Genomic DNA, 25,879 nt, shown 5'->3' with positions numbered 1-25,879 from the left:
ACTTCTTTGTGTTGTATGATTATGTTGAATATCAAAGGAAAATGCACTAAATGATATTTAGTTCACTTATATAATACATAGTCTTTCATTCTTGATACTTGTGACATTATTTGTTTTTTACTGTTTGTCACTAATTTATGTATTTTAAACAGTCTACTAATGAGAGACTCTATTTGACAACTGCCAGTTTTGGTGATTCTCTACTAAACTGATCATATCACTTAACCTGATTGGTATTAATGTTATGTAGGTATTGGCTTTGTCTACAACCTTTATCATATATAGGTTAATAAAGATCAATTTGCTATCCATGATATATTAAGGAAAAAAATCAATGATTAAGCTAAAAACATAAGCTCCTAGAGCATCGAGCAAACTGTAAGCTCATCTAGTGAATGAAGGGGCTTACAATATACTTAGTTGCATTTAGATAGAAACAATTTTTTTTTGTTTTTGCAAATTGGCAAAAAGCAGCAAAACAAATCTAGCTAAATATATGTTTGATTAACAACATTAAATATAAATTACTCTTCCCTTATCTCCCACAACATAAAGCATGCATGGTAAAAGCCGTGTAAAGTCATAATAGATGTATGGCTAGCTCATGTATTCTGCCTAGCATGGATGTAATACCCTTGGTGCTGTTTCAGTTTGAATCTTCAGTAATGTGGAGAACTCAAAATGGACACACAAAATCAGCCTCTGAAATATAGAGATTATACATTCCCTGTTCAAAACACCCTTTTTCTTTGCATTAAAGTCATTTTGTAGTATTTTAAGTAGTCATTTGTTAGTTGTATGTTGTTTTCACATTTTTAAGGAGCAATAATGTGGAAAAAAAATGACTTGGCAAGTAGAGTTGTAGTAATGCCTATATCATTGGTGTTGTTTTATTTAACTATTTATTAATTTCTAGACATTAGGTTTCATTTCCTAATTATATTGTGAATTCTTTAATATTGGTCTCATTAACACTAACATTTGGCAATGATTTTATTTTCTATATTGAGGTAATGGGTGACCACAACACAAACACATCACAAAAACTCAATTCAAGTTCACTATTACTGTCTTTTATTGAATGTAAATCGTCAATTGTAAGGCACTTAGTCATTCTATTTATTTTACTTATTTCTAAGAAAAAGCCACTTGGCTGGGCATGGTGGCTCACACCTGTAATCCCAGCACTTTAGGAGGCCAAGACGGGTGGATCCCTTGAGGCCAGAAGTTTGAAACCTGCCTTGTCAACATGGTGAAACCCTATCTCTATTAAAAATACAAAAATTAGCTGGGCTTGGTGGTATATGCCTGTAATCCCAGCTACTTGGCAGGCTGAGGCAGGAGAATCACTTGAACCTGGGAGGTGGAGGTTGCAATGAGCTGATACTGCGCGTCACTGCACCTCTCCAGCCTGGGCAACAGAGAGAGACCCCATCTCCCCTGAGCCTCCCCCAAAAAAGACACTTAAATTATGATGCATCAGCAATTGTATCTTAGAGATGTCAAAATGTGAAAAAAATTACCTTCAAATGTAACTCCTATTATCCATTTTTTCAGTGCGTATATCCAAGTAGCAGTACTGCTAAAGAACGTTGTGCAAGAGGTCAAGTCAGGCCCACAATAATACAAAAGCCATTACTAACTCTTCAGTGGTGAAATAGAAACTGAATTGTTTGCCCAGTAAGTATTAGGAGTTCTTAGCAAATAGTGGTCACCATGTGGGAGAATTATTGAACAAATTCTGTTCCTAATTTCCCCCTTGGTTACCTCACCGTTTATTTAGGGCCTGTCAACACACTGATTGACATCAAAAGAGACTGTTAAAGGGAAAACAAGTTAGACCGCTTAGAGTCCTGTCAACTCATTTCCTGAGCATCCTTCCTGAAGGACCGTGAATGATGTTGACAGGACACACGTCTGTCACAGTTTGCACACTGAGAATTGCTATTTCCCATATCTTACCTTGGCAGCCATACATAGTCTTTATGATAGCCCTTCCCTTTGAAATGCCATAGAGTGATAGAAGGTTTAGATAGTGGTCGTTTTTGTGCTTGGAGAATAGAACCTCAATGAAGACTATCTAATCTTAAGACTCAAATAAATAAAAAGTACAAAAATAATACACTCCTCTTAGCTTTTTTTTTGTTATTGTTGTTCCTAGTAAACTGGATGGTGTTTTAATGCACAGATACAGGAAGGTTAAATAAATCCTTCAAGACCAGAACAGAATACAGTTCAAATTCATGTTTGGAAATTAGAAATCATTAACATTAAATCTCTTGTTTTGTGAAAGCACACAAAACAATTGTAAATTTTCTCAATACTTTAACCAAACATTTAAAAATGTTTAATTTGAAGATAAATCTACCATCTTTCAAAAGGTCCTTCTTTTAAACTTTATAATTCTTTTATCTTTTAAGGTATTTAACAATGTGCATCGGTGCAATATTTCTTTAATGCCATCCTTTAATAATTTAACACTAAGATGATTTAGAAGGCAGACATAATTTCCTAAAAGGTACATTAACATTTCAAAGAGCAATGTAATATTCTGATTCTTCCCTCAAGTGTAAGTAGGCAAGTTTCATTAATATTACTCAGGCAAAATGTTGATTAACATTCCCTACTGTGTAATGTAGAGAAATCTCATGAACAACAAGAATAAAAGGCAAAGCACTAATATGCTGGCAACAACAAAGGGTTCATGCAATTCACACTCTCTCTCAGCTCCATTCAATTCCCAACTGAATATACAATTGAGGGAACAAAGGGCGTACACTCTAAATGGATTAAGATTTATGTGGTCATGCATTTACAAGTTCAAACTAATATTTGTAAATAAGCTATGTCTACCAGCTGCCTTCTAGGTCTCCATGCAACCTATGGGTGTTAAAGGCGACATTTCATGTCACTTATGATGGACAAATTATTCTATTAAGGGCAGGTGGGAGAAGCAAAAAAGAGCTTGGAAAGCTAATTGTTCCACATGAAATAATTGCTATTTCTACCAAACAGATCTTTTCCAATTGCATTTAAAATCTCATTTGATTGCATTGCAATGGTTGGTTAACTAAAGCAATTTTGTTTCCAACGAAGCTTGCAATATTAATTGTACTTACACATGTATAAACATAAGGGGTGTCTAATTTGTATTTTAATAAGTAGGATCTTTATGTATGGCTTATTAGCACCAGCTTGTTACTGTGCAGGCAGAGTACAGACGTCTAGAAATTGGCCAGTACATAAAATATTTGAAGAGTCCCTTTTAGCTTCAGCTTCACAGACAAAGTAAATTAGAAAGTGAAAATGTTTCTGGTGAAGTTGTATGTTATTGAGTGTCCATCAGGCTAATTTAGTTCTCCAGTTATAGCTTTAATTTTGTCATATTAAAATTACTTTGCCAAATCATATTTTGAAATGTTGATATTTTAAATTTTGTGTTTATATGAGTTAAACTAATAGGCACCGACATTTTGTATTTAATCATTTCATCTATCCTTATTCATTTCATGAAATTGCATCGTTTTTATTGCTTGTAGGAGAAACACTTTTGAATATGTGGGATGGGAAAACACACTGTATTTGTTTTACTTAGCATCGAAGACACACAGTCACTTGGTATGAGGTCTTGGATATGAGAGAACTGAGTTTTAGGGTTAAAAAGTGAGGGCATAGCTTGTGTTAATGAACAAATAAGTGAATTTTAATAGATCACCAAAATGATTTTAGGCTCTAGCTTTATTTAGTCTTTCTTAGTTTCCACCTTAGGTTGAAACACTGTTGAAATCAAGAGCTTGCATATTTTAATGTTTTTGCAACATTTCTGCTATGTAGGAAAACAATTTTTTATTACAGCTTTTTTTTTAAATTATACTTCTTAAGTTCTAGGGTACATGTGCACAATGTGCAGGTTTGTTAAATATGTATACATGTGCCATGTTGGTGTGCTGTACCCATTAACTCGTCATTTACATTAGGTATATCTCCTAATGCTGTCCCTCCCCCCTCCCTTTATTACAGCTTTTTAAGAGTCTTGAGACTTTATCTTCATCAGAAAGATAGATTAAAAGGAGCCATAATGCAAAACTCATTTACCCCCCAATTCTGGAAAACCAATATAATGTAAAGGAGTCAGGTGTATTTGTGTGCGTTACTGTTTTTGTTCATGCATATATGTAAATGCTGTGGTAAGAGTATTAAAACACTGGCATAAAAAGTATTAACTGTGGACTTAAAATTGTTATACTGGGTGATAACCTATCTCTTTTGTTTTTTATATTGAAAAGAAGCAAAATATTTAACCGTTAATTACCTAGGCAAAAACACTAGTTTCGCAGTTAACAATTTTTAATATTTTCTAATGGTTTGCTGACCTCAGTTTCCATTTCTATTAAAGCCAAAATGACAATAGTACGTGATAGTACGGTAGAAGCCCCTGCAGTCAGACATCATGATGATATGTCTTGTGATAATGCACATGTAGATATAAATGAGGTTGGGCAAATTTCCTTCTTTCTCTTCCTTCCCTCTCCTCTCAGGAAAGGAGGGAAAAGTTAAAAGAGAGCAAACATCCTTGGCTTAGGAAATGGGGAGGTAGAAGGTGGTTCTCTATATTTTCAGGACCAATCTGCTGCTTCAGTATCCTTGGATTGAGATGATGAAAATAGTACTAAATTATTGGGAGATTCCTGGGATTGCTGCCAGTGTTCTAAAAATTTCAGCCGTGCAGAGCACCCAGTATCATCCTCATTGATGTTTAGGCTGGAGTAGATTACTGCCACCAGCTGGTACCAAATTGCAACTGTCAAAAGAAGGTTTTCAAACTTGGATTTCATTAGCCTCTCTGTAACTTGAGCTGCATTTTATTAAAATTGTTGTATACTGCTTATTTGCATTAAATTGGGAGTGTATTGTATTTTTGAACTTCAAAATAAAAAGGTTAAGAAAAATACATAAGCATTACAAATTACTGCAATTTTCATTTAATGCATAATCTAAGCAGATTTATTCCATATACTTACTTCCATTCATTTCATATCCTTGTTCAAAAATCCTCAGTGACTCTCCCTTTATTAATAGTGTATATTTAGGGTGTACTAAGCCCTTTATGACCTGGCCCCATCTAGCCTTTCCTAAATTTTATATTGCATAATCTCTCCAGCAGCTATTACTGCTGTCCTGAAAACTAAGCTCAAAGCAGAATAAATTACTGGACATTTCCCTAGAACAATATTCTTTTCTTCACTTTCAGTTGTTTTGATAATCTCTGCCTAGAAATCTCTTCTGTTTTTCTCCAATTTCTTCATATTTTTGATCAACCAATGTTAGATTTCTTGTCTAACAATGTTCTTTCTGTTTTATATGCTCCCCAATGACCAATATATATTTAATTCAAGTATAGCTCACTGTATAGTTTTCCTTTCTTCACTTTTTTTAACTGCTAAAATATGAACTTCTTGGGGATAAAACTGTGGCTAATGCATTACCAAGAAAACCGTAGTCTAGTCCAATATATGACAGAGTAGCCTATATATAATTTTTTAATTAAAAAACAATTACTTGTAGTATTAGGATATCTGTTTTTGCTTGTAAGCATTATTGTCAATATAACTGTGGAGATAATGAAAATTTGAACTGCACTTCTACAATATACTTCTATACAGCTTTGGTATAGTCATGGAGCCTCACTCTTGTAGTTATGCAAATCTACTTCAGATTTTAGCTCTGCCAACAACTTGCTGTGCACTTTTAGCAAAATAATAGTCTATTTGAATATTAATTTTTTAATCTAAAAATTCTTGGCTCTGTGATCTCCAGCAGCATCATTATTACTGCAAGATGCTTGATAATTGTCTTTCTCTGCTTCTATGAGTACTATCTCTCTTCCAAGGAAGATATTTCTAGAAACCCCAGGGTTTGTCTCAGGTGTTCACAAGCAAGTTGGCACAGTCTCTTGATGGATATTTGCCTAGTCTAGTGAGCATCTGCCAGCTCCTAGTACTGTTGTGCTACGTCTGCAATTGCAGCATCCCAAACTGTGAAGCCTTTGAGCTTGATTCAGTGTGCTCTATGCAAAAATGGGGTGAATGCCCCTATTTCCAACCCAAAAGGTTTTTAATAAGAGACCTGAAGCTCTTTCTCATACTACCTGTGTCACAGAGTTCTGAAGAAAACGGCTCATTCATCATTTATTTAATTATTCTCTCTATAAAGGCAGAAACACCTTTCTTTGTATGTCTTTCTTTCTTTACTCTGATCTTCTCAATGTCTCTATGCATTCTTGCCCATATTTCTCCTTCTTTAGGAAACAATAATCAGTTGACCTCCAGGAACTCAATGCATGAAAAGAGATTCCTGATAATTTGCCAACTCCAAACATATATTGTCGTCATTCAGGTTTAGCCTAGGGGGGCCCTATTGCTATATACTTTCATATCTCCAAAAAGTTGTTTTTAAATTAAATGAGATAATTTATATAAATATGCCTAAAATTTTGGAAAGTCTTTAAAAATGATAATTTTAGTATAGAGGCACTATCTCCTTTCAGATGTATTTCTTCAAAGAAGTTGGAAAATGTAGAGACTAATATATATTTCCATTTACTGTCAATTCTTCAGAACAGAACCCTGGGGAAATCACTGTATTCCCAGGGATAATTTTTGTATGAAGAATAACATCAGATGCTGGAATAATTTCAATGTAGTGGAGTTATAGATATATTAATGATTTTGCTAATATTACTGTGGGAAAGAGAAAATGTTCCAGGACTTGAAGACCTGGACTGACAGTTTTCTTCCTAAAGGGTTGACACTACAGTGAAAATTGAAGCTTTAAAATAAGGAAGCAAAGTTATGAGGCACAGAGGATTAATATAGGCATGGAGTACAGTCACTAGTGGAATACATTTTGACATTGGCAGCTACCCAGGAAAGCTGACCCCGGGGACTGAGGGCTTAGTAGACTGGTTTCAGTGGAGAGAGCATGTTTGTCCAGGATACTGAAAAGGGTCAGGATTGGGGTTGAGAGAGTGGGCATTGCAACCAGAAGCTTAGTCAGAAAAGATGTCTCTAAGTAGAAAGAAGATACTTTTGAGAGGTCTCTCAAAGTCTTTTGAAAACAAATCCTGAAGAATTTTCGTCTGCATTTTTCTTCAACAAGTTCTTAAGAAGTTTGTGGCTGGATATTAGTACTGGGTTTGTTTACATATTCAATGCTATAGAAATTGAAAGGAAGGCCGGGCGCGGTGGCTCAAGCCTGTAATCCCAGCACTTTGGGAGGCCGAGACGGGTGGATCACGAGATCAGGAGATCGAGACCATCCTGGCTAACACGGTGAAACCCCGTCTCTACTAAAAAAAAAAAAAAAAATACAAAAAACTAGCCGGGCGACGTGGCGGGTGCCTGTAGTCCCAGCTACTCCGGAGGCTGAGGCAGGAGAATGGTGTGAACCCGGGAGGCGGAGCTTGCAGTGAGCTGAGACCTGTCCACTGCACTCCAGCCTGGGTGGCAGAGCGAGACTCCATCTCAAAAAAAAAAAAAAAAAAAGAAATTGAAAGGAATGACCAGCTCTCCCCTGCTGGGCAAAATGACCTCCTCCTTTAAAGCTCATGCCTTCTGTTGGTAGTCTTGTCATCTTCCAACCTTCCAAACCAGCCTAGCCGTGGATTTCTTTCTCACGCTATCTTCTCTTTTGTTAATCAAAAAGGTTTTTCACTTCATCTTTTCATTCACATACATACTTAGCTCCAGTATCTTCCGACATTTTTTTAAAAAAATCTGTTACCCCTTCTAGCTCTGCCACATTTCTTTGCTGTTTTATACTGCAAACCTCCAAAAGTTATGTGGACCTCTGCAGTTTTCACATTTTCACCTTTACTCACTGGCCAGCCCACTCCAATATGACTTTAAATTTCATATATGGTGAAGCTCTTCTTTGTAGTTAACAACTACCTCTATGTCATCAAATCGAATGAGCATGTTCTATTTATCTTCACACTTTGTTCACACTTTGTGGTTTTTCATCATTTTATTGCACCACTTACTATATTTCCTTTCTTCAAACACTTCTCTATTAGAAAACCCCACTTTCCCTGATTTCCTACTTTTCACTACCCATTCCTTTTCAATCTTTATTGGTACATTTTTCTTTACAGTAGCTCTGTGTCTTTAATGTCATCTAAATTTAGAGCACAGTCTTGACCTTCTCATCTTTAATGCCCATATTCCTCCAAGGACACCTGATCCATATTGTTGGATTTACATATAATTCCACCCAAACCTCTTTTCTGAGCTCTAGGCTCATTTATCCAATGACATGCTTGCTGTTTTCATTTGCCTGTCTCACTGGCATGTCAAGACTAACATTCCCAGGTGAACTAGTATTTCTTTTTTTTTTTTTAATTTAAGTTCTAGGGTACATGTGCACCATGTGTAGGTTTGTTACATATGTATACATGTGCCATGTTGGTGTGCTACACCCATTAACTCGTCATTTACATTAGGTATATCTCCTAATGCTATTCCTCCCCCACTCCCCCCACCCCACGACGGGCCCCGGTGTGTGATGTTCCCCACCGTGTGTCCAAGTGTTCTCATTGTGAACTATTATTTCTATTACTTTTTTCCATCAGTATCCTGATCTTCTGTCAAGTTTTGGATCTCAAAGGATGTCACTTTCTCCTCCAGTTAATATAGCTCAAATACAGGAGTAATCTTAATTCTTCTCTCTGCCATAACTCCACATGTAATTCATCTGCAAATTTTGTCAATTCCAACTCTAAAACTTATCAAACAAGCATTCATTTCTCTTCGTCTCCACCAACACCAGTTTTCCTCCAAAACATTCATATTCTGCAGGCAGAATAATCTTGAGATTGTTAAATTATGAATCAGAATCCACTCCACTATTTTTTGGTATCCACAAAATTGTTTTATAGAATTCTAGTAATGAGGCTCAGTACATGCTACCCCAAAATATTTTAAGCTGAAGGAATCAAAGAAAACCACGAGGGCAGGAGGTCTCTTTGACATTCCCTCACGTCTTTCTTTCCTGAGGCAGGTCATAAAACCCTCAGAGAAAGGAAGGAAAGGAACATCCTCGTCTCTGAAGATACAGGGATACAGAGAAAAATCTCAACGAACAGATCTTGCTGAGTTTGCCCCAGCTTATCTCTATTACATCAAGCTTTTTAGATCCAGTCAGACTTCTCCATAACTACCCACTTCCTCATGAAACCTAGCATAAAAAATACGCAAGGTGCCCTGTTTCTTTGGGTCTTCATTTCCTTATGAAGGCTCTTGTGTCACATAAAACCTATAATAAGTAAGTGTATATGCTTTTCTATTGTTAAACTCGTATTATAGGAGTCTCAGCTATGAACTTAAAATGGGATGAAAAGATATATTTTTCCCACAATAGTGACCCAACATATATATAGGCAAATAAGATTTTTAGTCAGTTAAATAGAAGAGAATGATGAGATTTTTTTCTTGGAATTAAGAAATAATTTTATAAAATAGTAGTAAAGGCCAGGTGTGGTGGCTCGTGCCCATAATCCCAGCACTTGGGAGGCCAAGGCATGAGGATCGCTTGAGCCCAGGAATTCAAGATCAAGCCTGGGCCACATAAGGAGACCTTGTCTCTACAACAAATTAAAAAATTAGCTGGGCGTGGTTGCATACACCTGTAGTCCCAGCTACTTGGGTGGGAGGCTGAGGTGGGAGGATGGCTTCACCTCAGCAGGTCCAGGCTGCAGTGAGCAGTGATTGTGTTACTGCACTCCAGCCTGGGTAATGGAGCATTTCTTCACACCTTCCACATATCTCCCAAATCTTATTAAATTATTACTTTTACATTAAGGTTTGCCTTATGTTCTATAATAATAAAAATTCTGACAGTATTTGATACTGATTCTATATTTTGATGGATTAAATTTTATCAGCAATACTTTTATGATAGCTCCTCCATTACCTTATTTCTTTAATTTTTTCTTTTTAATTTCATAATTTGATTGGATTTTGTTAAGTATGTTGGTCAAGGAGAGTGGTAGAATGCCCTAATCTGAGTTGTTGTATGATTGAGAATATCTGGCCTTTTCATTTTGGACTACAAGGTTGCCTTTGCTAAGTATGTATTATTTTCCTCAAAATTTTGGGACATTTCTTCACTGTCTTTTGTCATACATAGTGGCTAGTAGGAAGTCAAAAATCAGTCTGTTTCCAGTTTGTAGACTCCTCCTAAATTTGTAGACTCCTCCTAACTGATTTTTTTCTCACTGGTTTCCGAATGATACGTTCTTCATTCTTGAGATTGAAGTAGAAATAATACATCTTGTACATCTTATTTTTGATTGTTTGGTGTCTTTGTATTAAAGTTTTAATTTTATTTCAGAAATATAATCTTTCTGCCTATTTTTGAGTCTGTGTGTGTGTGTGTGTGTGTGTGTGTGTGTGTGTGTGTGTTTGCACTCTCTTCAGGAACATCACATTATTTGAGCTACATTTTCTGTTTTCCATAACTGGTGTTTTCTCTTTATTACAGTCTTTTTCAAGTATCTTCATTTTTTAACATTTCATTTTGCATGATTTCCTAAAGCCTGTCACTAATGATGTCCTTTTCATATGCATCTGTGCTTTGGCTGTGTTCATGTGTCTGTCTTCTCCATTACTGTTTTCATCTGATTTTTTTCTCAGTGTTGTGCCAACTTCCTTGTCAACTTATACCAGTTTATAACATCAGATTCTGAACCCCTTCATCTTTTCCTTCACTTCTTGGGGCCATCTCTCTTCACCATTTTAAAGAGCAGATCTGTAATTTTTCTGAGACTGAAGAATAATGGATATTATTCCTTTTATTTTAGGATCTCATGTGTTTGGTTAGTTTTTCTTTCTTCTTTCACCTTTTGAAAAATATGGATATGGATGGATTCCTGAATCTCTGAATAAGCTAGTGATTTGATGGAATATTGGGAAGATTAAAAGGAGAAGATGCTGAGGTAGCTTTGAAACTTGGTGAATGGTTTCAAATATCTTACAAAGCATGCTTCCTTTCAAACAGTCCAGTCAGTTTTTTAGCATTCAAGCAGTCAATAAGACTTAGGGTAAAAAGGATTAAGTCATGGTTTTCTTGCAATTTGATGATTACCACTTTTGCTTTCTTACTGGGATTTATTTTGTTTTACATTTTTCAGCTAGAATTTATTAGGAAAAAGTAGAAAACTGCAGGTAGTACAATTACCTGCATTTTCAAAGCCAAAATAGGCAATGTCAACTTAAGTGTTCCTGAAAATATATGCGGTATCTAATTATCCCCTAGATACCTGCTAGCTATTCTAAATTATGGTCTTAAATTATTAGAAAATATGAAGAAAAGAAAATATGATGTAAACCAGTACAGCAATACAGAGAGCAGAAAATACTCTGATATTTAAACAGATACCCTAAAGTTACCATTTGCAAATGAGATATATTGATTATACAACATAGAATTTACTGTGCATCTGCCTCTGTTCAATAGGATATTTGCTGTTTAACATAAAGTCTAATTTTTTGAACCATGAAGTATCAAAACTGTTATGTTTGGAAGTTACATATTCTAGTAAGTAGGACCTCCAGCCAAGATGACAGAAATTTAGTCATTTTTCCATTGTATAACTTTCAGCCAATTATTTAACCTCTAAGCCACAGTTTCCTCATCAATAAAATAGAACTAATATTGTTACCAATAACACAAGTTATTTTGATACTTAATTGAAATTATTCACCTAAGACTTCACAGAGGCTTTTGAGTAGATTCAAGCTTACCTAAAGGAAAATGAATAATGTCACATTGTTTATAAACCGATATTCCAATGTGGGTTACGCAAACATAACTGAACTTTTATTGGCAATCAAATTTGCTTTTTTTTTTCTTTTTTTAACTTGATTTCCATTTCTCCTGTTTGCTTTGTAATGGAATCTGCAAGGTATATAGCAACCTGTCATTATCAAACACATTTCACATACACGTTACCAGTACATTTCATTGAGACTGATTATGTTAGCAAAAGTGCTAATTCCCTATTGGAACATATTTTTAAAGCTTTGCAAAGTGAATATATGAATTATTAAGTAAGGAGGGCAGGGCAGTACAGAATGAAAATATCCATTTTGGTAACTTGTATTCTTGCTTTATACAAATATGTGGAAACTTATATATATTATAAACAAATTATATATCTCGTTTACATATGTTTGTACAAAGCAAGAATATAATTTCTCAAATGAATATCCAATTTATCCATTTTGATAAATATCCAGCTTATCAAAATGGAGATGTTTACGTATATTCAGCATGCTGAAAACATGTTTTCATATGTTTATTCAGCATGAATTTTAAGCTCTAGAAATGTCCCAAAATCATTTCTCCAATCTTAGTGTTTCTATAAATGTCAGAGTTTATTACCTTAGAACTCAACAATTGGTGAAATCTACTAAATTTTATATTTTCATACTTTTATTTGAAAATCTGAGGTATTTATGTTTTGAGCATTTTGGGTCTTGAAACAAAGAGCATTAGTTAGACTCAGGAGAGGATAGATTACAGAATGAAAGTTGTAATAAATTTAAAGTGTATGTTTGGCCCTATTGCTAAACTCTTTTTTCAAAATCCTGTGCTGAAAATGACTAGATCATATATTCAGGATGACTTAAACCTACTTCTTTGGCTAGGAAGGAAATGAAATGACCTGACAAAGAGTATCGGTGTTTCTGTTATTTTAATATCATAGATGTTGATCCTGAGGCTTCCCAGAATTGTCTCTATTTTTACCAGATTTTCTCTGAAGTGCCGATTCATAAATTTAGTAACCTGGATTTTAATCCCCAAAATTTCTTCTTTCTCACAAGTCTTTGTTTGTGGTGGCAATGGGAAATGGTGGAATACATGGATATGGTGGAAGAACACATGAATAATTTTGATCCACAAATCAATAAAATCACATTATAAACCATTTTCATCAAACTGCCCACAGAATAAGCATGAAGAGAATGTTGTAGAAATTTAGATCATGGGATTTCTCTGGTGTGGGGGCTTTATATGGCCTACTTGATTTTGTTTCTTTTTACAGTATTCTGAAAATGTCAAGGATATTTCATTGATGATTATAAATTGTCTTGAGCCATGCTCTGTGACTCACAGTAAAACAGCAATGACAAGGAAAGCCAAGGTCTGGCTACAAAAGCATTGCTTGGCCGTGTTGCAAGCTTTGTGAATTTAGAAAGGTCGGCAATTGTACCATAATTCCTAACTGTGGCTCGGAGAGTCATGGAGCCGCATCCTCCAATGATTTTACATTCCTTTAGAAGATGTACGATTCAAGGCTACTTGTTGAGCAAATTAAATTCATCAAAATATTTTTATTTCAAAGAATATAAAACATCTATTGTGTGGTTTGATAGGAAATTTACTTAATTATGTTGATGCTAGTCAGTTTGGTAATGTGGAAACTATAATATTTAAGCAACTTTCATGACAGATTAATAATGCATTTATAAACAGGGGCCTTTGAGAAAAAAGTTCAACCATATTTAACTCAAGAAAAAGATAAATCTACTCAGCTTTTCATTTCAATTTACCTGTTCATCCCATTTCACAAAGAAAAAGATTTTCAAACAGTGTTTAACAGCTTGATTATACTTGATATTATGCACATTGATCTCTCCTTTATTAAAAGAAAATAAGTTTATTTACTATTATACTAAAATTATAGTTCTTATTTATATACTTTTAAAGATATACAGACAAATAGAAAGGGGGAAGATGCGTAATTTTCTTTTTTAAAAATAAGTGGACTAACAATATATTACTTGCAAATATAGGCCAAAAGTTGATAATACAGAGAACTATTTGAGTTGCTTCAAGATTGATTTACCACGTTCTCCCCTGGAAAACACTGATCTATAGCAGTAGTTTAACTGCTTTCAGGCTCCCTTGGAGCTGTATTTGTGGCCCACAGTTGGGTTATAAAGGGCTTCCCCCTGGGATAACTGATACCAAAAGTGAATAGAAACCTAGAGTAAAGAGAAGTCAACAAAACAAGTAACTAAATAGCCATGATGACACTGATTGTAACTAAATTTAAAAGCAAGATTTTCTGAATTAAAGTAAACGCATGGAAAATTAAGTTAATCACATGGTATACCAACATATTTCATTTAAAATTATTTTTTAAAAGTATGCCATTATTATGTAATTATATTTCATGTACAAATATTTTAGATCTTATACATTAACACCAAATCTTACGATGATATAAAAATTCATATGTAATTCTAAATCCACTTTTTAATTTTTAGTAAATTGAGTGTTACATGAATTAGATGAGAGGGTAAGTAAAATACTTAATATTATCAATGTATGACTATTAACAGCATCAAACTGAATACATTGACTAGCATGCTGAATGTATTTCTTAGTATTATTTTACTGATTACTTGACTGTGTTTTTCCTCAACTTATAGTTGTCTGTTTCAGCTGCTCTTTGTGAAATAGTAGTTAAGACAGTAATTTTTATACTCTTTCTTCATGCTGATGGCATCTTATATTCTGCACCTTTTCACTCTTCGATTGTCATTTTTTAAAAATGTCATCAGCATTACGCTTTGGCTGGCTAGTAGCAGGGAGACATGCGGGAGCAGAGACCACTTTAGAGTCAAATCTAGCTTTGATGAACCAATTTTCTGTTTGCTAATAGCAAAAGATACCACATGGGAAGCTCCAGGAGGGAACCTTTTTATACAGAAGTTGAGAGACTTAGGATTTATTATTCTCATAGTTAAATATGCTTGTTTATAAGTACATTTATTTACACAAAAAAATGTATGGTATGTTTGTAGTGTTATATTAGTAAATGAAAATATAAATTTGCTCTAGAGGAAGTAACTTGAGCATTTGTGGTTGATAGACCTGGATTCAGATTTCTTGTTTGGTACGTACTTACTTTGAGACATTGGCTTACCTCCCTGAACATCAGTTTCCTCATCTGCAAATTGTAATAATGTATATCTTTTTAATATTTGTGATGAGTACTGTATGAAATGGTGTATTAGTTGGTTCTTGCATTGCTATAAAGAAATATCTGATACTGGATAATTTAAAAAGAAAATAGGTTTAACTGGCTTATCGTTCCATAGGCTGTACAGGAAGCATAATGCTGACATCTGCTTGGTTTCTGTTTTCTAGGGAGGTCTCAGGAAACTTACTATCATGACAGAAAGCAAGGGGGAGCAAGGCATCTCCTGTGGTGGGAGCAGGAGCAAGACAGAAAGGGGAGGAGGGAGGTGCCACACACTTTACACACCAGTTCTACTGAGAACTCACTGTCGTGAATACAACACCAAGGAAGTGGTGCTGAACCATTCATAAGAAACTGCCCCATGATCCAGTCAGCTCTCACCAGGTCCCACCTGCAACACTGGGGATTACAATTTGACGTGAGACTTGGGTGGGGACATAGATCCAAACCATATTAGATAGTTTTCATACTAAATCAATAAATGGATAGATACCCCATTATCATTATTGTTTATACCTTGTTTTACTAGAAATGACTTTACAAAGACCAACTAGTATTCATTTTTTATAAAAGGCAAAGACTTATACAATCTGAAGAGAAAACGGAATATGGCATTCAGTTTCTGAATCAAATTTCATGCCTCTACCTCTTTAATTTCAGCACAATACTCTTTTTCCGAATTTATGTGAGCATGTATTTTTTATGTGCATACCATATCTTTTTTTAAATATAAGTTCAGGGATATATGTATAGAATGTATAGGTATTTTTACATAGGTATACATGTGTCATAGTGGTTTGCTGCACCTATTGACCAGTCCTCTAAGTTCCCTCCCCTTGTCCCCCAGCACACAATAGGCCCTGGTGTGTGTTGTTCCCCTCCCTATTTCCATGTGTTCAACTCCCGCTTAGGAGTGAGAACAGTGCATACCATACCTTTCTACTAATGGAAGGAAAATGGAGTACCAGTTATCTCAGGTTCTTTGTTCTTCTTGAAGCATTTGAGTGTTCTGCTGACAAATATTTTAAAAATTAAAAGTGATATTAGACTATTGTCTGCCTTTTATACAAATAGATATAATCATTACATATGCAGGTATATGGGGCAGGGTGAGACACACAGGCATCATGTGAAGAATCTTTTTCTGTTTGTTGAGAACTACATCCATTATGTTTTTCATGGTTCTACAGGCTTTGGTTATAAGAAAAAGCTTATTGCTCACGGCAAAATCCCATTTATCCTTTTCATCAGATACAGAGAATCATGCTAGCGATCATGATTTCCTTTTCTCCCAGTCTGTCAAGAAGCTTAACACAAGATTTAATGCTTAATTACAGGATTACAAGCTCTGCAACATTATCTTTTTTCTTCCTGCTAAGTGTTTCTCTTTAAAACTATTATCATTGAAATATTTATTTTTAACTGTGCTGTTCAATGGGTATTTTTTTTTTTTTATCGTTTGCTCTAAGAGTACATTTGTATATCTTAGAACAATGATGTTTGGTAAGGTTTGGTTGATGGAGGGAGGAATTTGACAACTTTTCATCAGAGCTTTTCAAAACAATTTTCTTGATACCCCTATACATAATCCAGTTATAAATCAATGACTAGTCAATTAAACATCAAGAAGTGGTCATACAAAGCTATAGTTAAAAGCTTTAAGGCATTGGAATTTGTAGTCATGATGATTGTCACAAATAAGTTTATATTATATAGTTAGAGATTCTATTACATAATTCATCAATTTTAGATACCACTTTAGATTCAAGAGTCTTTTAAATGAAGACTGGAGAAAAATGGTTCCATGAGCAACTTTACATTATGCAATTGAGCATTTGCCTTCTACTTATGGAAATTTGAACTTGAGTTTGTAAGGATTAAACTTATTAGAAATAAGATCTAAAAATATTTTATTAATCATATATAATCTCTCACCTAGCTCTTTCAAGTTTCCTGTTTTGTTTATATATGACTAGCTTGCCTTTAGTGTCCAGATTTTTTTTCGCAGTTTTAATTCTTCATTAATTTCTGAGAGAGCTAGGCTCCTGGTCATCCCAACAGAATAACTGGTGGCAAGAAAACTTCAGAAAGGAAAGCAGTTATTTAAAGGTCACTTAAAATGCTGAGTTTGCAGGTTTTGCCAAGGTCTCAGCCTTTCATATACCTTTGACATTAAAAATAGTGCCTGTCAGAATGTAATTTCATTTGATCTAGTGTGCAAGTTTAGAAGGATTGCATAGTCTACTTTGAGTGTAACTGCCTGGCTGATCAGGTCACAGAAATCAGCCTAGGTGGGATTGCTGATATTATAGCAATATCAGTGGGATGGCAGATATTATAGCCATGTTTCTCTCTTATGAATGTTCTCAAAAGTTAATTACTAAATTACCAGTGCAACCATTTTATTGTCTTAGTATGTTTCAAAATGAGAAATTAAATGAACAATGCCCAATAATTCTTCTATATGTAAAATTGGAAGTACCATTGAAGCATGTAATGCCTTTAACTAAAGAGTTACTCCAGTTTTCAATAACAGAAATATACCTTGGCTTTTCTGGGTAATTACGGTTTCTAAGGGCTGGGGCTGTTTGCAATTTTGATGTTACTCCTTTGAGATCATGTTCCTGACTTAATTTCAAAGCTAGTATTTAGTGATGTAGCATTCTCCGCTTCCCAATTTCTGCAATAATATTGAATTTTAAAATTTATCAGAAATAATGTAAAATTTGTATAAATGATATAATACTATCTCATAAATGAAAGTTGCCAGATTTAGTACAGAAAAACACAGGATTCCCAGTTACATTTGAATTTCAAGTAACTATACCTTTTGTAGAAGTTTGGAACATACTTTTACTAGAAAGAATTCATCATCCAATTTAATTGGATGTCCTGTATTTTTCCTGATAAACCTATTACTGTTAATATTTTCTCAAGGTTTTACGTTTTCTCAAGTATTAACCTTTTCTCAAGGTTTTAAGAAAATTCTTAGCCTGAGCTCAACTTCGTATATTAAGATATAATTTTTTTTAGTAGGGGGAGAAATCTCTAAACAATTTCTAGATAATAATAGACCAATTGTATTAATATAACTGTGGTTTTCGTATCATTTACATTATGGTAAACGGAAAGCATATTATTATATTAACACTTACAAGCTTTGGTTAGTCATTTTTAGGTTTTGCTTGTCCTCTATAAATATATAGCTTGATATTAACTTTGGAATATAAAGCTTAGATGTAATCTCACTTGATCTGCTTTCAGTTCACTTCTTCTTCTTATGTGTTTCTAGATCTGCTATGTTTTTACTAAACAGTCCATGAAAGTGGACAAAAATATGCAACACGTTGGAGGAAAAAACATCTGCTTCTAGTTTTGTAGAGAGGGAATTGTGTCTATAAAGGTTAATTAGGTGCTAATACATTTTCTTCATTCTTCTCACCTGGATATTAACTTTGAAATTGCTTGATTCTTTAAATGTAAAATATTTTTCATACTGAGTTTCTTGTGTGCTAGAAAGAAGTTAATATGATCAAAAGATGAGTATGTTGATGTGTTCCTTTGTTCAGTAACACATCTGGAATCACAGTTTAAAATGTAGACAACTCTATAATTGACTCAGCTTCTCTGCAGTATTTTTGCTCTCCACCGAAGTGACACCAGCCTCTTATGATTGAAGTGGTTTTATTTAGTTCTTTAGCTATTCAGTTTATCTTCTTTTTACCTCAATTTCTTATTTAAAAACCATCCAAATGTCTTCATTTATACTGCTCTGAATTTGGAATTCTTTGTCTAATTGATAAATGAGAAGCCAAAACAACTTAGGATAGATTGATTTGTTTGCAACCACGGACTAAGAATTGCACCAAGAAAAAGAATGTAGATTTTTAAATTTGTCATTCAGTGTATCTGTATTGCCATGATTCAGCCTTTCCTTGGTACAACTTTGTCTGTAATTTTTTTGGAAATGTATACAGACCTTCATTTACTACTCTAAAGAAAAGAAAATGTTGCATTTGTTAAACAATTATGCATTTTGAAATTAAAATAACTACTATGAAAATATGCCTGAGGAATGAAGCATGGTCCACAGAATTCCCTTTCCTTGCCTCTCCTTTACTTTTTTCTTTTAAATTTGGGCAAGAGATGAAATAAAGTATACAATTTAGGACTATGTTGAGAGACTTTTGAATTTGTTGAGAATCTTTTGGATTGTTGCTTTTGGAAATTAACATTTTAACAATTATGCATGTTTTAATTTAAAAAAAGACAGATTATCTCTGAATCAGTAAACAGTTTGAATTTAAAAAGCTATTTGAAATATAACTTAAATACAGTTACTAAAACTAGGCTAAATAAACCTAAGCTATTGGAAATTTTTGTTTCCAAGCAATTATAAAGTGCTACTACAATGTCTGAAGCTATTTTACTTTTTTTCCTTCTGTAACAGCCTTCCTCTCTTTGTACTGTTAACATTTTTTTTTTTTTACAAAGAAACGGTACAGATTTACACTGTAATCTATGCCCTATAAAAAAAACATTGATTTCTGCTTTAGTTAAATACAAATGATTTAATTATTTATGATTAAATTAAAAATGATTTAATCATTTTTATTAAATGATTTAAATACAAATCATTTAATTATATTAATGAAAGAGAGCAGCAATTGATCTATAGCAGGTAATTTATGTCATAATGGGGAAATTGCCAGCTTTTATTTGGTAGGTGTAAAGGGGTTGATTTAGATTAGTTTGCGGATGTTTCTATTGCAAACATCTATCCTTGGAACATAGTCATTACTTTCCAAGAATAAATGAATATACCTTAACTTGACCTTTCAAGATAGAAAAAATAAATGTACTGAAGGTTTCAAAAAAATTTTTTTTTTCTTAAGGGAAAGCTTTGCTTTGTTTTCAGAATAAGAGAGATGCCTCTTTAAGTTCTGTTGGGTGCTCACATGAGAAGTAAACTAATCAATGGCCTACTGGGGGAAAAAAAGTAGATGAACCTAGCTACCAGTTTTTATTTTTTTGTTTTTGTTTTTTTGATGTGATCTAAAGCAAAGCAGTTAGTGGAAACACCAAACCTTAAAGATGGAAGGATTCTAGAGACCGTATTTGTCAACTGAATCTTCATGTCACAGGGGAGGAACCAAAGCCTCGGGAAGCCACATTGCTAAACTAGTCAATGCTTAAAGTCCTTTAAGCATTTAACCATGTGCTCAGTAAGCATTTTAAAACACTCGCTGTGTGCCTATGGTAGATGCTATGTTGGTTCCCCGTCCACATCTCCTCAGCGCATGCACACACACACGTACATGTAGACACGCAGACACACGCACATTTTTTTTTTTTTTTTTTTTTTTTTTTTTTTTTGGCGGAGTCTTGCTGTGGAGCCCAGGCTGGAGCGCAGTGGCGCGATCTCGGCTCGGCTCACTGCAAGCTCCGCCTCCCGGGCTCACGCTATTTTCCTGCCTCAGCCTTCCCGGTAGCTGGGACCCCAGGCGCCCGCCACCACACCTGGCTAATGTTTTTTTGTTGTTGTTGTTGTTTTTGCATTTTTAGTAGGGATGGAGTTTCACCTTGTTAGCCAGGATGGTCTCAATCTCCTGACCTCGTGATCCTCCCACCTCGGCCTCCCAAAATGCTGGGATTACAGGTGTGAGACACTGCTCCCGGGCACATACATACTCATGGCTTCCTACTTATCTAAGCGTCTGCACATCTTGGCCTTGAGGGCTTTCTCAGGTGGCCAGAATGTGCAGGAGTGAACACTCTCAGTGACAGCTGGTATGGGCGGATACTACCTGGGCCTCCTTATTCTTGGGAAATGACAGTTTTTAGTGAAATTCTATATAGCCTCCCAAGGTTCCTAGGTAGCCTTGTGTGCTGGACCACAGCTTGTGTGCCTTGGTGTCTCACTTCTCTACTCTCCTATTGGTGTCTCCTGAGATCACCTCCCAAATAAATTACCTATGCTCAAATCCTAATCTCAGTGTCTATTTCTAGGGAACCAAACCTAGGACAGTGTTAAAAACCAGTCAATGAACATCTTGTCTATGGAATATTAAGAGAATTCGTCAGATGATTCAACGACCTTATGAGGGAGGCAGGCTTGTTTAGCAGTTAATGGCGTCTAAGCTGTGATGGGCTGAAATATGACTGAGGTGTAGTCTCTCCCAGGGCTCAGGCAGGTGATCACACTATGGTGCGGTGAGTGCGCAGACTGAGGCAGGGAGTGCAGCCAATCCCTGACTCAGATACTTGTCCATTTAGTCAATACAACAAACCAGTGATGTGTAGTGACTCTTCTGATTTATAGAGTGGGGAAATACAAGAAGGTTCTATGAGAGGCATTAAGGGTATCTGGCCAGGCATAGTGGCTCATGCTTGTAATCCCAGCATTTTGGGAGGCTGAGGTGAGTGGATCCCCTGAGGTCAGAAGTTTGAGACCAGCCTGGCCAACATGGTGAAACCCTTTCTCTACTAAAAATAAAAAAATTAGCTGGGCGTGGTGGAGGGCGCCTGCAATCCCAGCTGCTTGGGAGGCTGAGGCAGGAGAATCAGTTGAACCTGGGAGGCGGAGGTTGCAGTGAGCCAAGATTGCACCACTGCAGTCCAGCTAGGCGACAATAGCAAAACTCTGTTCTCAAAAAAAAAAAAAAAAAAAAAAAAAATGGTTATCCAATTTTGACATGAAGCAGGGATGCTGGGGAGTTTTCTGCAGCAAAGAAAGCTTCCTGGATGCACCTTTATTTTACTTAATAATGGAAAGTCTTTATTCCAGACTCCCAATAGAAAATGTGGCAAATTTCTCCCAAACACACCTCCTTCCCTCTCCCACTGTTTGCTACCTATAATGGGAGCCAGTCCATATATATGTCACTTTTAGCGCTCTCCTTCAACTTTTCTTTTGTTCTTTCAACTCAACTCTGGAAATTCTCAATATTCCTTTTCCTAATAGGGAGGAACATGCCTTGTTTCATATCCTGACTTTTTTTTTTTTCTGACTGTGCCTCATCATTTAGACTTCTTAGTTTTGTCTTACATGTCAAATCATCTAGTTTTGAAACTTACAAATCTCCTTTCTACTTTAATAAGCCTTGCTTTTAAGTCTATTGCCTTATAGGAACATAATGCCGTATCCAAGCTGAACAGTGATATATTTGTTTTAGCTGTTACCACTTTCACAGAATAGTGATGCCAGCATAAAGTTATAATTATTCTATTTGATTATTGTTGTTAATCTCTTACTGTGCCTAATATATAAATTAAACCTTGTAAGTTTGTATAACAGAGGAATATTATCTATATCTGCAGTGTCAGGCCTTTACTGGAACGTCTTGGAAGTTTCTCCTGGAGATGAGCAAGGAGTACTGTATATATGTGACTGTTTATTTCATAAGTGACACATAATAAATGTCCCTGTACTACCCTTTCTTTCCTATCCTACATATCCCTGTAAGCCCGATGAAAGATGAATGAAATTGATGTAGTGATTACCAACCAAATGTTCTTCGAGGCTCTGATTCTGAACAGATTATTTTAAGCTAAGTTATTCATTGACCGTAATGTTAATCCTCATATTTTGTTTTAGTAGGATACTAATCTGGAGTTGATGGTCATTAATCCGGAAAGGAAGGGCTAATATTACCGTTGGACAGATTAACAACTCTCTTGCTAAGACATCATGTATTATGATCAAGTGCTGTTGACCTTGATCGTGAGTCAAGAAGATCTGTGGGGTGTCTGAGTCAGTAGGAAGAAACATAAGAAATGAAATATTTTGGAGGATTAAATTTTAATGCTTTAGATGATTATATCTGAAGCTTCATTGGAGTTACAGATTAAAAGAGATTAAAGCAAGTTCCACAGCATTATGAATGTGTTTGTTCAGTTCTGGAATGAGGTTCCTGGGCGATTTGGTGCCTGAGGAAAATAATGTATTTACCTTCTCATATTCTACCTTTGCTCTTCTCATAGAGTTTAAATCATATATTTATTGATATCATTTGGAGCACCAAAATAGCTTATAGGCAAACTCCTATTAAAGTTTATCAGATGAAGAAATAAATTGATATAGCTCTTAATGTTTAATAGGAATTGATCTCCTTTGAAGTTCAAGAGCCGACGAACTCTGAAATCAGTCTACTTGGAATTTCTCCTTGATTTCCTATGAAAGTGAAAGTAGCCTACCTTTTAACTTATTTGAGCTTTTGTAAAACTGTATACTTTTTTCGACTGTGATGCATTATATGTATGTGTGCAGGGGTGTGTGTGTGTGTGTTATTTTATTAGAATTTCTAATAGCTTCTTTTTTCTATTCATTCATTCATTTATTTATTTATTTAGAGATGGGAGTCTTGCTGTCACCCAGGCTAGAGTGCAGTGGCGCTATCTTGGCTCACTACAACCTCTGCCCCTGGGATCAAGTGATTCTCCTGCCTCAGACTCCCAAGTAGCTGGGATTACAGATGTGTGCCACCACACCCAACTAATTTTTGTAGTGTTAGTAGAGACAGGATTTCACCATGATGGCCAGGCTGGTCTCGAACTCCTGACCTCAGGTGATCTGCCCCCCTCGGCCTTCCAGAGTGCTGGGATTACAGGCCTGAGTCACAGCACCTGGCCAAATTTCTAATAGTTGCTCATAGGCCTATCGTATTCATTTACTCATTTATCAGTCCTTTCAATAGCACTTCATACAGCATTCCAGACACTGCTAACATTGAGTATATGCACAATAGAACATTGTCTCTACTCAAATTGTAGTAGCTTAATCTTCTTACCTTTAAAAATTATATATATACTTATGTAGAAGCAATGAGCAGTTCCTTTTAGTGAAGGTCATGACTGTTTCTTTCCTCTAGGGAGATATTTCCATTTGTGTCACCAGCATGATAGTACAGCTCTGGGCGCTAGTACATGAGTATTTTTGCAGTTAGGTTATTAAACATAGTAAGGACACATGGATCTACTATGTTTCACTGTGACTACTTCTCTTAGATGTCTTTGGCTTGTAGATTGGTTAATGTGCTGGACAACTTATGAAGTGATACTTTAATTTACAGGCACCATAATGGCAACTTAAAAGAATGAGCAGACTAAAATATTACAATTAAGCAATGGAAAATACCTGATGAAGAAATGTAAAGTGATATGTGGTAAAAGTAACAGAAGCAAGCTTACAAAAGGCCAAAATTATTTTCTAGTTTTGTTGTTCTTCCAGTAAGCTAAATAAATTAATAATTTTAAATTTATATTTTAGTGTAGATTGTAAGACAAAGTTAAAAGAATGGATAAAATGAATGAATGTGTCTCAAAGATTAACTATTAGGTAAACTCTAAATAGTTACCTAAATTAACTATTAGGTAAACTCTAAATAGTTTACCTAATACGTATAGGTATATATGTGTGTATATATATATACCTAGTACATATAGGTATATATATGTATGTGTATATATAATTGTGTGTGTATAATATATATACAGAATGTGTGTGTATGTATGTGTGTATATATAAAATTTATATATGTACTTTATATATACATATGTACATATACATATATATACACACATATATAATTCACTGTCTCTAAGATGTAGGTCCTGCCTGCATTCATAGTAGTAGTACACAGGAGGTATAAGTATTTGATTGGGGATAAGAAGACCAGTTTTACTGTTGCTAGTCTTAGCTTTTCAATACATAAAATTGACATTGAGAATATTTAACTCACTGGGTTACCTTTAGTAATCAGGGTCTCAAAAAACATGTGTTTAGGTTTCTAACATAAATCAGGCTGAGCATGTGTACAAAGCTCAATGCTTATTTATCCTTATGAAAGAATGCTGAAAATTCAAAGAAGGAACAGATTATGTTTCAATATAATCCATACATTATTGAATCACACTAGCAAAATCATTTTACTTTAACCTTTTTAAATAAAACTCTGATATTCAAGCGTACAATCAAAATGTAGACTTATTTTGACTTTTTATTATGCAACTAATTTTAAAGGCTAGTGAAGAGTTGATGTAAAAAATGATCCATCATTTAAAAAATGGTAATGATTACTGATATACGACTTACAAAATATTAAGTTGGCAGTAGGTGATTTTTGACCTTTAGTTCATTAGAAAAATGTTAGAAAAATGGGGGGCGGACCAAGATGGCCGAATAGGAACAACTCCAGTCTCCAACTCCCAGCGCGAGCGACACAGAAGACCGGTGATTTCTGCATTTTCAACTGAGGTACTGGGGTCATCTCACTAGGGAGTGCCGGACAATCGGTGCTGGTCAGCTGCTGCAGCCTGACCAGCGAGAGCTGAAGCAGGGCGAGGCATCGCCTCACCTGGAAGCGCAAGGGGGAAGGGGATCCGTTTTCCTAGCCAGGGGAACTGAGACACACAACACCTGGAAAATCGGGTAACTCCCACCCCAATACTGCGCTGTAAGCATACAGGCATTCCAGGAGAATATATCCCACACCTGGCCGGGAGGGTCCCACGCCCACGAAGCCTCCCTCACTGCTAACACAGCAGTCTGCCGCGATCTATCCGCAAGGCAGCAGCGAGGCTGGGGGAGGGGCGCCCGCCATTGCTGAGGCTTAAGTAGGTAAACAAAGCCGCTGGGAAGCTCGAACTGGGTGGAGCTCACAGCAGCTCAAGGAAGCCTGCCTGTCTCTGTAGTCTCCACCTCTGGGGACAGCGCACAGCTGAAGACCAACAGGGGAAGTAGCGGGAGCCGGTGCAGACGCGAACGACTCTGTCTGACAGCTTTGGGGAGAGCCGCGGATCTCCCAACGCGGAGGTTGAGATCTGAGA

The 25,879-nt window shown here is 35.5% G+C and overlaps 1 protein-coding gene across 4 annotated transcripts in view; it reads left to right on the top strand.

Moving 5' to 3' along the window:
* The window catches only part of CACNA2D1 (calcium voltage-gated channel auxiliary subunit alpha2delta 1), a 517,017-nt gene that overhangs the window by 284,955 nt on the left and 206,183 nt on the right, over window positions 1-25,879 (top strand). The gene's annotated exons all lie outside the window — the stretch shown is intronic.

Source organism: Rhinopithecus roxellana, chromosome 6, assembly GCF_007565055.1.
Source record: "Rhinopithecus roxellana isolate Shanxi Qingling chromosome 6, ASM756505v1, whole genome shotgun sequence".
Classification (NCBI taxonomy): Eukaryota; Metazoa; Chordata; class Mammalia; order Primates; family Cercopithecidae; genus Rhinopithecus; species Rhinopithecus roxellana.
This window is presented reverse-complemented; position numbering and strand designations above follow the sequence as displayed.